At 37.7% G+C, this 13,411-nt stretch overlaps 1 long non-coding RNA gene and 1 other non-coding gene across 2 annotated transcripts in view; one reads left to right on the forward strand and one right to left on the reverse strand.

Moving 5' to 3' along the window:
- Positions 1-1,404: 1,404 nt before the first annotated feature.
- TRNAH-GUG (transfer RNA histidin (anticodon GUG)) lies at positions 1,405-1,476 on the forward strand. The gene has a single exon. It is a non-coding gene; the product is annotated as a tRNA-His (tRNA).
- Positions 1,477-3,170: 1,694 nt separating this feature from the next.
- The window catches only part of LOC146763874 (uncharacterized), a 40,023-nt gene continuing 29,782 nt past the window's right edge, over positions 3,171-13,411 (reverse strand). The window contains exon 2 of the long non-coding RNA XR_014951644.1: positions 3,171-11,751. This is a non-coding gene — a long non-coding RNA (uncharacterized LOC146763874). The remainder of the gene's footprint in view (positions 11,752-13,411) is intronic.

The following is a 13,411-nucleotide window of genomic DNA, read 5'->3' on the forward strand; positions in this document are numbered from 1 at the left end:
ATAAAGCACCTCAAGGAGTCCTGCAGTAATTTTAACTTAATGTCCTTGCTTTGAAGGGGGATGCCATGGACAAAGCCCTATATCTATAATGTTTACTTGACTTCTGTCTTTAGAAGAAATCTGTATGCACTCACCCAAAACCTAAGTTTTTTATTACTTCAAGACAAGTAACCAGTACTAGAGATCTGAAAGATCTGAAATTAGAAAACCTGAAGTTATTTAAAGCCATACATATGGAAATTCAATCAATATTCCAATAACTCTGCCTTCACAGGCCTATAATAAGAAACTTCAGAGAAGATAAGACCGAATACGGTTTTTTTTTTCCTACGTTTGTTCACCTCCGTGATGTTAAGCAATGTCATTTTCCTGTTTTGTGGAATGGTATGCTGACCCTTGAGTGAAAAATGCTATTCTGGTCACATCACACCATTGAGGAAGGTTATAGGGTGAAGTCCAGCAGTCCAAAACACCATTAGAGAGCTCTTTTGCTCCATGTGACCCCATCAACAGCCAAAAAGAAATACTTTCTCCTTCCCTCCTGCAGCAGAGGGAGAGTGGGCCACCATGTGAGTGCAAGAGGTACCAATGTTTTACCCTGAGATGGAGGCAGTGAGAGCCTCTGCTCCTCAGGCAGAGCAGAGCAGAGCAGAGCAGAGTCCATTCAATAAAGCTGCATTTTAAACTCCCAGCCTCATATTCCTTTTGCATAATCTACTTATGAATTATCCTACAGTGCAGACATTCATCCAGAGTAAATCCACATATCAGCATGCTGAAGACATGCTGAAGACATGTTAATGGTCTTGCATATTACAGTCTAATAAGATTTTTGGTATGTCTTTCTCCTTCTTCACACATTCAGTGGGACATGTACCAGTGGTGCTGCTGCTGTGGTCTCCAAGGCAATTAAGCAACAACATTTTGTATTAAAACAATTAATATAACTGGAGAAAAAAAACCAGGCTGCCTTTTCTGAATAGGATTTGAGTGCCCTGGAATTTTTCCTTATTATAATCTTTTTGTATATTATGTAGCTTGATTTCTGCTGCAGTTTTCATTTGAAAGAACTAGCAATTTATTTTCTCTTCTGCCTAATAAAATAGGAAATATTTTCTGCCCGCTGAAATCTGAAAATATTTTTAAGGGCCAGGGAAAAGTATACTATAACAATCCCGGTTTTTGTTTGTTTGGTTTTTTTTTAGGCAATTCTGATAAACATGGATGATTAAAAGTAAGGCAAAATAAGTCTGGAAGCAATTTCGAGATGATCAATAGTGAGAATGTTTAGACCAAGCTGCTGCAAAGACTCAATGTAAACTGCAGATGGCACCATTTATACAACATTTTAAAGAGCAGGATGGAAAAAAAAAATCTCTTTTCATTGGAGCTTTCTGGTGGCTTGCCGTGATCGTATAGTGGTTAGTACTCTGCGTTGTGGCCGCAGCAACCTCGGTTCAAATCCGAGTCACGGCAGAGGACGATGTCTCTTTTGAAGAGATGTAATTGCAGATTGCATACCAAAAGTAATCTATTAGTGATGTCTAAGACTACATTGAGAAAGCAAATAGAAGCTCTATAACTTTTACAAGAATGTTTTTCAAAAAGAGTACATAGCATAAGTATTAATTCAGAAATCCTAGTGCCAAGTGGGATTTTTTTTAATTTAAATTTTTATGGAGAGTGTGAAAAATGTAGTCTCATAGCAGCCATGGAATTTTTTCTCCTTACAGCTACTTAATGTCTGGACTGAGCTATGAAACCTCTTTGGTTTTGATCTTTCTTAGTTTCTTATGCTAATAAAGCAATCAGCATGAATTTCTTAGAAATATGACAGTGGTAGATGTGGAAATCTGGCTTACCTAGGCCTGGACTTCTGCCAGCAGAAGGTCTTTGCTGGTGACAGACAAGGGGAACCATCACTTGGCTGTTGATTCTCTTTGTTTTTATAGTAGGAACACTGTGCAATTTCTCTGTCCTGTTTCACTGAATAATATGAGCTCCAATTCTCAGTATGAAGACTTCAAAATTTACCACTTTGATTTAGTAAATTGATTATGTTACCTAACAGCTCTTTGTGCAATAAACAAAGAAACAAACAAAATTACATAATTGGTAATAACTGGCAATTGGTAATAACTACATTAATAAAGCATCATTTTTACAAGTTGATAAAGAATTTGTAAACTACCATTTAGTTTCTGGTAGTTGGTCTTTTGATATGGAGTCCATTCAAGAGCAAGCACTGCTTTTCTCGCACTGCTGCATCTGACAGGACATCAGCCCCATTACAATGGATAACATCTCCAAAAAGCCCAGATAGATTCAAGCTTCCTGCAACAAGCCAACTGCTTCAGAGTGTGAATGGCAGGTGCCTTTCTCTCTTTCTAAGAGAGAAGGAAAATTCTTTACCATCCTGCTGAGTGATGAGGGGAAACAAATCTTTTTTAGCACCGGTGTCAGGAAAAATTCAAAGCTCTACATGCCTGTAAGCCTGGGAGGGCACATCACCTTTAGAGGCTGTGGACTTAGATGTCCTAGTTTTGGTTTAGTAGGCTAATGACCCCTAGCATGTTAGGACCTCCCTCAGGTTCCTGAGAGCTCTTTCTGATTTGCTTAGATTTCCTGTCTAAATATCATTCAGCCTTTTAGGAGCATGTCAGAGCAATTAGCTTGTGAATTCTTGGTCTAATTGATGAGACAGATGTGACTGATTTCCCAAAAGAAAGCAATTTAGAAATATGCATTGGCATGAAAGAGACCAGGATGATCTTTCATATTCTATCCCCGCTGTAGTCTTTTGGAAATGTCATCTGGTGTGTTAGATTTAATGGAATCCATAAATAGCAAATTAACTCATCACAGGTGCATGTACTCTTTAAAGAATCCTAGTGAATTAAGTTCTGAAAAAGGAATTAAAAAATTGCCACACCAAACATTTTGCTCGACTCATTCATCATCCTAAGGCTGCTAAAGCACTCAAAGCTCACCCCTGCTTGACCTCAACCTACCTGGAACTGACTTCTCTATGTCCAGTGTTCATCTGTGTCTAAATATTACCTTACTGTAATTATGGATGATATTGAATAATTCCATTAGGACAGTAGAAAAATTCCAAGTGTCCTTTAAAAAAAATTCTTTTTTTACGATGGCTTACTGGAAAACAGTAATTGAGTTTGATTTATTTTATTTGTGATACCAATATTTGTTTTGCTAGATCAATGGCCACACTATAAACTGAGACTAAAGATGGTGTAGGCAGATAATCAGACCTTTCTTACCACTTCCCCCTGCAGTTATTTATTCTCCTCACAAGAAAATGAAAATTAAAAGCCAGCTCCATTATGGAATATAAACATGCAAGTACAGATGGCTCCCAGCATTCCAGTTCTTGAGAAAATATTTATCAATTTCCCCTTCTCATTAGAGGAAAATAAAACAGAAAACTTCAGTGTAAAAGAGTTTCCAAGGATAACAGGACTTCAGACTAGGAAACACAAAGAGGTAATCCTGGAACTGATTTTGAACCTTGAATTGCACAAAGATTTGCCTGTATGTTGCTGGAATATGCAGGTCATCATATCTAGCAGACAAGTCTACATAATACTTTTCCAGCTGGAAACCATGGTCTAAATAATAATAACAATGTATGAAAATATTTAAAGGTTTACACAAATCTATTTTTGAAGCTCTAAATTTTTTTATTGTCTAAGAACAATTTGGAGGCCATAGAGAAGGGTTCACTTCGTCAGCCTTCTATACCTTTAGGTAGCAAACTGAAATAGTAGTTTTTTAAAAAGGCATGAGGAGAGAGTACATGCCTTCCTTTGCAGTTTTCCCATGTCATTTCATGCTTATTATTATCATGCATGGCTCATTCTGCATAAAACATAACATCTTTAGGATATGGAGGTGTCTATCTCCATATCCCCAGCACAACTACTTTGCTTCTTGGCACTGAAATGAAAAACTAATATGATGTACTCATCAAATTATTGGGGAAAGATTTCTTTCTTGTTATTGTGTCTTAGCATTAGCTGTTGGTTAAGACCAAAACTGCTAGAGTTTTTAAGTTATAGAGAAAGATAGCTAGTTTTTGAAAATGCAGCACTGAACAGAAAGTCTTGAAAAGCTTTTGAAACATTAATAGAGGCCATTGTAGGTTTATGTTATTTTTCATTTTTCAAGAGTACAGCAAATTTTGTTGTATCCTATCTGATATCCATATCTGTTGAGCAGAATAGAAGGCAGTGGCTGTTTTAAATCTGCAGTCATCAATTCAAATTAATTCTGTTTTTTTTCATTCTCTTTACAGGAGTGCTGCTCATATTAAATGTTTATAGGTCCCTTCTGAAATCCTTTCAAAAGGCTGTGGTCAAGTAGACTCTTTGAAAGGAAATATGTGGTAAAAAGAACTTCTGAAAGCTTAAATACCTGGTTGTGCTTTAGAAAAGAATGCCAGGAATTCACTTCACAGGTGGGATGATTTTACATCTGGAAATTCAGCTCTGAGTTTACAGGCTATTATTGCAGAATGGGTAGTAATTGGGAAAAATTTGGCAGACAGAGAAATTCCTGAGCCTGATGTGTAAACAGAACTACATATACAATATCTGATGTTGCAGTTCTGTTCTCATAATCTGTCTTTGGTGTTTCTTGAAAGAAAACATGTCCTGGTCAAGACTGCTTCTTGTTCATAGTGCTTCAGCAGTTGCAGCCCTGGAGAGAGCTGCACCAGAGAACATGTGAAGGTTATTGTTCAATTTGTGAAGCTTTTGACTTGCACTGCTTTTGGTTAAGCTTTGACTCAGGTTTGAGTCCTACAATGTTTTGCACTATAATTCAAACTAGAGGCCCTGAGTAGGGCCCTGTTTTACTTCTTAATCAAAAGCTCAGCAAAATCTAAATCCACCAAATGTCTCCAAAACTATCTAACTAATGGTTTATATTTCACTTTTAAAAAATGTAACTCTCTATGTGTTTTCATCTTAAAATTCCAAGTTCTCATTTTTCTTTATTCTAAAATCTTTATAGATGTGACCTTTTGATTTAAAATCTCACAGAAACAAAATCAGCTCTTCCATTCAGATTCAAACACATCTAATAAATAACTCTTTCACAAAGCTTCATGAACTTAATTATTGTGCTTAATGTTTTACAACTTTTTTGTCCCTGTTTTATACAGAAATACTATGTATGTTTTCTCTGCACCAAATACAACTCAGGAGATGACACTTTGTGATACTCCTTCCAAAAGAATTCATTCTTCTCCACAAAAAAGCCACAATCCAAAGGGATATCAAAAACACTTTGCTATAAAAGTCTTTGAGAAGCAAGTATAGTTTTGATACTTTGGGATAATTGTGAAAATTAAAAAGATTCTTTTATAACATGGTCTGTAGTACCAACAGCATACCTGTGCTGCTGAACCAGTGCCTATGTACCTTTTGCATCTGAGAGCTGTGCATGGAGCCAGCAACAGTACTCTCAATGTGTCTGGTAATTTTTTTGTGGATTCCTGAATTCCAAGTTTAAATTTCAAGCTTCCAGGCTCCTCAAATAATGGTTTGGGTTTGTTTTCTTTTTTTTTTTTTCCTGTTGTTGTTTTCTAATATGAGCAGCAAACCTCTCATTTTATTCTCCATAATTGTATCTAAACTCTTGAGGAAAATCTGGCATACTACGATGTGTTTATTCTGGGATCTGCACTATTGCTATTATTCACCATGCAACTGAAAGCAAAAAGATGTTTTGACCTTCTAATTAGCAGAGAATAAAACTTTACCATATAGCTATGGTAAATGTTTTAATACATTTGTATAAAAATAATACGGTATAAATTGGTATTTTACTGTTACACTTGAGAAAGCAATATGAATAATTTTGAAAAAACAACAGTAATAAAAAACTAGAATTTCATAGAAAATTCTCACTGGAAACATGTTTTGAAGGCTGCATTTTTGGGGTTTTTTTGCATAAAAACTGGGCTTGATTGAAAAATAATTGTAAAAGAACTCTAGAATTCCTAATACAAGAAACATGAAGTCTTCCAGAAAGACTAAAATATAATTTCTAGAAAGAGATTTGCAGTTGATTCACCAGCTTTGTTTCACCATAAGGTTGTTCTTAATTTTGTTTGCTGATAGATAGGTTTAATGGAATTTAATATTCCCTGTAGACTTTCAGAATTATGTGAGCCTTGCTTTAAAAGCAATCCTTTTTCATCTTAATAGTCTCAAGGTAGTCTTGCTTCCTCATTTAGGTCTGGACAAACACCTGAAGGAAGTTTGCCAAGAGTTGTGAATACTCTCTGGTTGACTGAATGATGTTTGACCTCAGAAGACATACACTATCTTCAGTAAGGAAAACTTTTGAGAATCTTCCTTCAACTTTTAGAAAAAATAGATCCATTTGTCATAAGTTAGCATTTGTTTCTTTCTCCTTTTAAAACCTGTTTCTTCCATTTACCTGTAGTCAGGCCATGTGCTTCAGTATGAAGAAATAATTTGGTCAAAATGAGCAGTTTTTAATTCAGTCATCAGGATGTGTAGCTATCTATGTATAAAATTTCAATTGGTTACATAATCTAAGTTTGTTAATATTTTACTGAGCATATTCTATTAATAACAAATTAGAAATGTGTTTCCACATGATTCAGTCAGCATACAAAATGCCAACAGCAGGAACTTGGAAATATCTCTTTAAAATTTCTTCCCTTTTGACTTTCAGCCAGCTTCCCTACCTCACCATTCCTGCACTGGAAAACCAGTCCCTAGCAGTCCCACCTTAGTAGGCAGAAAGGCTCACCAGGCAGTATGGGCAGGAGGAATGAATGTTTCTTTGATAAACAGAGAATCTTATTAGACCAATTTTCCACTTTGTGGCAGAATCCTCGTGGCTGCCTCATCCTCTCCCACTGCCACAAAAAGGACACTGCACTTCAAGCAGTGTCTTGCTTCTTCTCTCTTATCAAATTTATACCTAGATAAGATGTCTTCCATTTGCTGCTATTGACTCATCTCATGAGGGCATAATTGTTGGAGTAGATACACTATGAGGCCTCACAGTAAATAAATAAGTTGCATGTAATTTAATGCCTCTTTTGTTGCTTTTTCTGGAAAAACTCTTCTGGAATTTTCCTTTGTGGTGAGTAATCCCTGGGGACAGATCATAGAAATAAATTAACATTTGCTGTGAGAATGCAAGGACATTTGTTTAAAAACTGACAGTGTGAAATCAGAGAAAATATTGTCACAGACAACATTAGTACAGCAATATCTGTGTGATTTTCTTGAAATCACACAAAACGAGACAAAAAGCTCATGGTGCAAAGGGTGCCAACCACCTCGTCGGGTAGCAACGAGCAATGAGTCTTTTGTGCAGCTACTGTTTCCTCTGGCCGGTTCTTTCTGTGCATCAGATGCTGCAGTCATTTCTGCGCAGTGAGGGTCAGCAGTGTCATCTCCCTGGCGCTGTCTCCAGCACTGCGGCCCCAAAGGAGAGGACAGCGGTGTTCCCACCGCCCGTGGCTCGCATTTCAGCGAGGTTTTTGCAGCCACGGCGCAGAAGCCCTGCGCGGCCGCGGCAGCGGGCAAAGGGCGGTGTCCGTCCCGCTCCGCAGCGCTGGCATTGCCGTCTAGCGTGGGCCGGCCAGACCATGCCCCCCGTGCCCGTCCTCCCCGGGCTGGCCGCTGCTGTGGCACCCCGCGCATCCCTCGGCAGCAAAAGGCGCCGCCGACAGAGCGCCTGCCGAAAGCAGGCGCAAATGTTATAAAAAATATTCGCAGAATATATTCCTGCTCCTTCGGCAACTGCAGTCAGTTGATGAAATCTTCCATTACCTTCTGTCTGGTCAATATCTATCTTCAAGCATACAGTAATTTTGGTCTTGAGGTTTTCTTTCTGTTGTCAGAAGGGAATGGGGGAAAACCTGGTGAAAGTACATTAAAAGTTACATAATTATTTTTAAAGCTATTGAAAAGGAATAATGAAAACATATGTTCCCCTTCTGCTGTAACATAGATTTCAACAAAAATTTCCATAGCTGTAGCACATAGTACCAGCCACTGTACTGCCATAGCAAGCTGACACACAGTGACAGGTTTTGAACAGACATGGCAGAAAAATATCAAACCTAGTAAAATAACAAATGTAGAAATCAGTGACTCATAAAAGAAGGATTTATGCTCAGGCTTGAGAGTTAAGGTTTCAAAATGCAAGTGTTTTTAGTAGAGTTATTCTAATAATTGTCTTATTAAAAATCTCATACCTGCCATCAATTCTGTGTCAGATAGTGATAACAAGCAAAGACTGATAATACCATCAATTTTGTTAATTAGTTAAAAAAGTGGAATGAATTGATGGATACACCAGATAGTTGTGCTGCCTCCCAAGGGACCTTATCAGGATGGAGAAATAGGCTGACAGGGAATCCTGACTCACACCAAGCTGACCATGAGCCAGCAGTGTCCTTGTGGCAAAGAAGACGAAAAGCCACCCATGTCTGCATCAGGTAGAACATTACAAGAGGTCAAGAGAGGTAGCCCACTCTCTGTCCACAGCACTGGTGAGACACATCTGGGTGGTGTCTCCGGTGCTAGGCTCTTGGGTAAAAGAGAGACATGAACATACTGGGGCAAGTCCACTGAAGAACAACTAAGGTGATGAAGGGCTTGCAGCTTAAACTGTGGAGCTGGAGCTTTTTATTTTCAATAAGAGCAGACTTGGGGGAGGAATTTACCAATGTGCATCCATACCTGATGGGAGGGTAAAGATGTTGGAGCCAGGTAGCGACATGCCTGGAGCTGTATGTATGGAGCCAGCCAGAGTGTATGCAGTGATAGGACAGAAAGTGATGGATAGAAATTGAAATAAAGGGAATTATTTTAAAATATAAGAAAAACTTATTACTGTGAGGGTACTTGAACACCAATTTCCCAGTGAGGTTGGGGAGCTTCCCTCCTTGAGATATTCAGACCTGACTCAATATGGTCCTGGCCATATCCAAGCCGTGGCCGACCCTGCTCAAGTCACCATGGTACTAGAGATTTCCAGAGGGGCCAGCCAGCCTCAGTGATTCTGATCCTTAGGAAAAGGAAAAAAAAACAAAAATAAGAGCAAATCAAACCTCTTAACCAAAAATAAAATGCCAGTGCTTGAGAAAAAAGTTTTTAACATTTCTCTAATGTATATATGTACTTAACAGCACGGGCAATTGAGCAGAGGGAGTTCATGTGTGCCAAGAAATGGGATGCTGAAAGCTTGACAGTCTTCCCTGTCAAAATCCACAAAGTCTGTGTGAGCCAAAGAAGTAAGCAATGGCTCGAGATTGAGTATCTTAGTTGGTACAAAAACTTTTTCTATGTTTTCAGAATTGACAAAGGTTTTATAATGTGCATCTTGCCCAGCACATGTGTGTGTTATATTTTTCCTGGGAGTTAGCGGTACCCAGTGATGGATATGAATGTTTAAAGGTATAGATTAGCAAGATTTCCTGAAAATTTTTAGCTTCTTATTTTGCCAAAGTGAATGTCTATACACTACATTGTTTCAGGCAAATTTCATGTGATTATGAAAAAAAAGCTGGCTATCTAGCAGCCACAAATAAATAAAAATATGTCAGTTTACCACTGAATTCAGACCTTTTTTTTTTTTTTTTTTATAATATCTTCATGCAATGTTGTATGTGCACATAAAACATGCACCACATATCTGGTTGTATGTGCTGGAATAATAATAATAATATTCACAATTGTGCTGCAAATTAATTTCATTTATTGGATTTTATTCTGTCCCAGTATTTGCAGTTCTGGATTTGATCCAAAAGTTGAAATTATTTTTATCAATGTGACACAGGGCCACATTTCTGCGCCTAAACATGTATGCATAGCTTTAATTGCAATTCTTAGTAAGAGTTTCTGTTAAATGAGAGGCTTTAATATATGTAATACTTGTGCATGACCTAATGTAGATAAAATTCCTATCCACTTCATATTTAAGGTCTCCTTTCAGCCCAGTAATCTCTCTCTGTTGCTTCCATCCTCCATGTTTCTCTTTTGTTGAAAATAAATATTATTGTCAGAAAACCCAATGCAAATCTATTAATTGTGTGGCATTCTGTGTCATTCAAGAACAGGAGTGATTTTTATAACATTTTGAACTAAAAAGCATGTTTGTGACATCAGTAGATATGAATCAAAGATTTTGTCTTTGACTCATCTTGTGCATTTGTAACTGTTAAACATGACTAGCTGCTGTTGGCATCAAGGGAAAAACCTGTCACTTTAAACTGTGTCAGAATGTCTGAACACAAAGCATGTGGCTCTGGGGATTCCTCGGTTTGATAGCATGTTTCTTTAGTTGATTGTGATTGCTGAAATTTAGATAAGACCTTGATTCATTTTGAAATTCAGAATCTTGGCCTAATGGTGCTGAACACCAGCAGGTTTCCTTGAAATAATCCTGGAACATTGTGTTTCAGTATTTCCAGTTGAAAATGATCCAAGAACAGGTGTTTGGACCTAACTTGGTAGCAGAGGCAGAAGAAACTTAGATGTGCTCATAGGGTTGTAAGGTTGCTTTACATTAGGGCAGGCAACAACAACATTATTGAAAAGAGAGTTCTAGAATAATGCAAAACTCAGGCAAGTACAGTTGAACTAAAGTAATGTCATCTTTTTTTGTAGCTACTGGAGATAGCAAGACTGCTCAGGTGCATAAGCACTTTAACTCACAGTGGTAAAGCAAACCTCTGCCCCAAGGCATCTGCAGCATCATGTGTAGTACAGTTTTCAATATTGCAGGAAATGTTACTGCTACAGTTCAGATTCTGCTGTTGCTGCTAGTAAAATCCCCTCACGCTGTAATCCATCTTCACCTTCCCTACTGCCTGTCTTTCCTTGTGTGTCATGACTTAAATTTTCAGTGGATTGGACTTCTGTTCTGTTTGTATTATATCAATGTAAAGTAACCCATGGATACATGCTATAGGTTAGTGCACACTTAAATGGTAACATAACTTCCCTCAAAAATAGCCCCAGAGCAAGAGGCTTCTTCCTGGGTTCTGCTCAGGATGCAGAAGAGCTAACTCAGCTGCTAAGGCCTGTGCAATTTCCTGAGAAAAATAAATAAGCCTCTCTAAGGGGTGTGTATTCCAAAATAAATTATTTGATAAACTAAATTTCATTGCAATCACCCTAATAACAAGACATCACTAAATTAGTCTGAAGATTATTTGTTAAGCTAAAAGCTTGTAAAACAGTATTATCTCTGCAACTATACAAAATGTAGAAATTGAGCCTCCTATTACTCTTACTTTTTAGTTGTCCAAGTTGTTGTGTGCAGATTATAAGAGAATTCAGTGCAGATTGCAGGATTCTTAGAGTATATGTGAAATGTAATATCAGACAGAAAAGAATATTTGGGTTTGAAGTGTGTCAGTGTCTTTTCCAATAAAGCTTTTTATTAAAAATCCTTTATCACAACCTGAGTTTGATGATAAAGACCTCATATTTTAAAATCACTTTTTAAATTCATTTCTTGTCTTAAGTTAGTACTGACATAATGTAAAAGATAGTGAATGTTTTTTACTGAGATACGAATTTTATAGTGTCTAAACAATATACTGGATAATAAACTTACCTTTAAGTAAGCCTGTCTAGCAAATTAAACTATGTGATCCTGAGGAAATCTGTAAAACATCCTATGACTCTGTTGAGTTGGAGTTCTGGTGCAGAAACATGACTCATAATGCTGAAAAGAAGCCAGAGAATAAGGGTAGATACTGAAAGTTAAAACCATTCACATCCAGCTGTTTCAGTCTTTCTGGCACACATATGCCAAAACCTGTCTTAATTCATAACCAGTATTACTTTTTTTTTTGCTTATTTTTGAAGGTTATTCCAGCTCTAAAGCAGTTCAGAGGTGATATATTCCTTTGTGATGAGCATGTCAGACTGGAACAGACTGTTGTTAGGAGACTTCTGGTTTGAAATCCTACCTTTTTTACTCACAATTGATGTAAACACATAGATAGCAACAGTCAAGGCCAAAATTTTAAGCCCACATTAAAGACCCACTTGCAAAATTCTTACTTTGGGTGTTAACAGTGCAGAGGAACCAAGCAAATGTAGATTTCTTGTCTGTTCAGACAGTACTGTGCTGAATCTATTCAGAAGAAACTTTTTCATGAGAGCACCTCTCCTATGAGAAAAGGCTGAGAGAGTTGGGTTTATTCAGCCAGGATAAAAAAAGCCTTCATAGCAACTTAATTGTGGTGATCCAGTACCTGAAGGGAGCCTACAAAAAGGATAGACAGAGACTACTTAAAAAAGCATGTAGGTGTGGTGAGGCACTGGAACAGGTTGTCCAGTGAAATTAGGAATGCCCCATTCAAATGTTGAAGGCCAGGCTGGATAGTACTTGGAGCAACCTGGTCTAGTGGAGGACCCATGGCAAAGGGGTTGGAACTAGAGGATCTTTAAGGTCCTTTCCAACCCAGATTACTTTATGATTCTGTGATAACTATTGCAGTAGTGAGAGAAATTTTACAGAAGCCACAATTAACTTGATTTGCAGCTTGTTCTTGGAAAGGATAACCATGAGGCAAAACCACAAAGGAAATGTTTACACACTTCTCTTATGCAGAGGACTGGCAAAAATTTCAGACAAGCTGTTACAAGGGGAATACTCATTAGACTAGTTCAATCATATAAAGAAACAGTCTGATCATGGATGGTAACTGGACATCCTTCAAAATAGGAAAAGGATTTCAAAACCAAATTTTTAATTAAGGAATTGGTTATAAAAGGGTTATTTGAAAATTAATTAGACTCTCAGAAGCTCAGCTTTCATTAAACAAGGCGCATATGAAACCTAGAACATTTTTTAATAAGGTTGAGGTTTTCTTCTTGGAGATAAACAGGTTTATCTAACATGTTCCAATATGAAGATTTCCATCAACACACTTATGTAACAAAGCTTAAAAGTACCTTTATGTTGCAATTCTCCAGCCAAACATCTTGTAATTTCACCTGGGTCAAGGCAGCACTGTCCCCCTTAGCATCAACAGCAAACATGAATGCTTTCTTTTTTTATTGTATGCATCTCCTGTGCTTCTTCAGTTCAAAACACTTTGCGGGTTTCCTGAAATCTTAATCCTAATGGGTAGTTCCTTAATTCCTCTAGTACATGAATAGTCATGAGCAGCATAGGAGTACAGTATAATCCTTCTAGCAATACATTGCCATTCCTAGCAGACAGCAGAAATGCCTGTATCAGAAGCAGTACCAATCTCTGCCGAGGATCCTTGCTCTGTGCTCCTGAAAGAGTAGGTATGTGATGGCAGCCACATTTGCCTACTACTGCCAGCTCATGGCACCTGTGGCTGGAGCAACTGTACATATTTCGGTGC

This window comes from Lonchura striata, chromosome Z (genome assembly GCF_050655825.1).
Source record: "Lonchura striata isolate lonStrDom1 chromosome Z, ASM5065582v1, whole genome shotgun sequence".
NCBI lineage: Eukaryota > Metazoa > Chordata > Aves > Passeriformes > Estrildidae > Lonchura > Lonchura striata.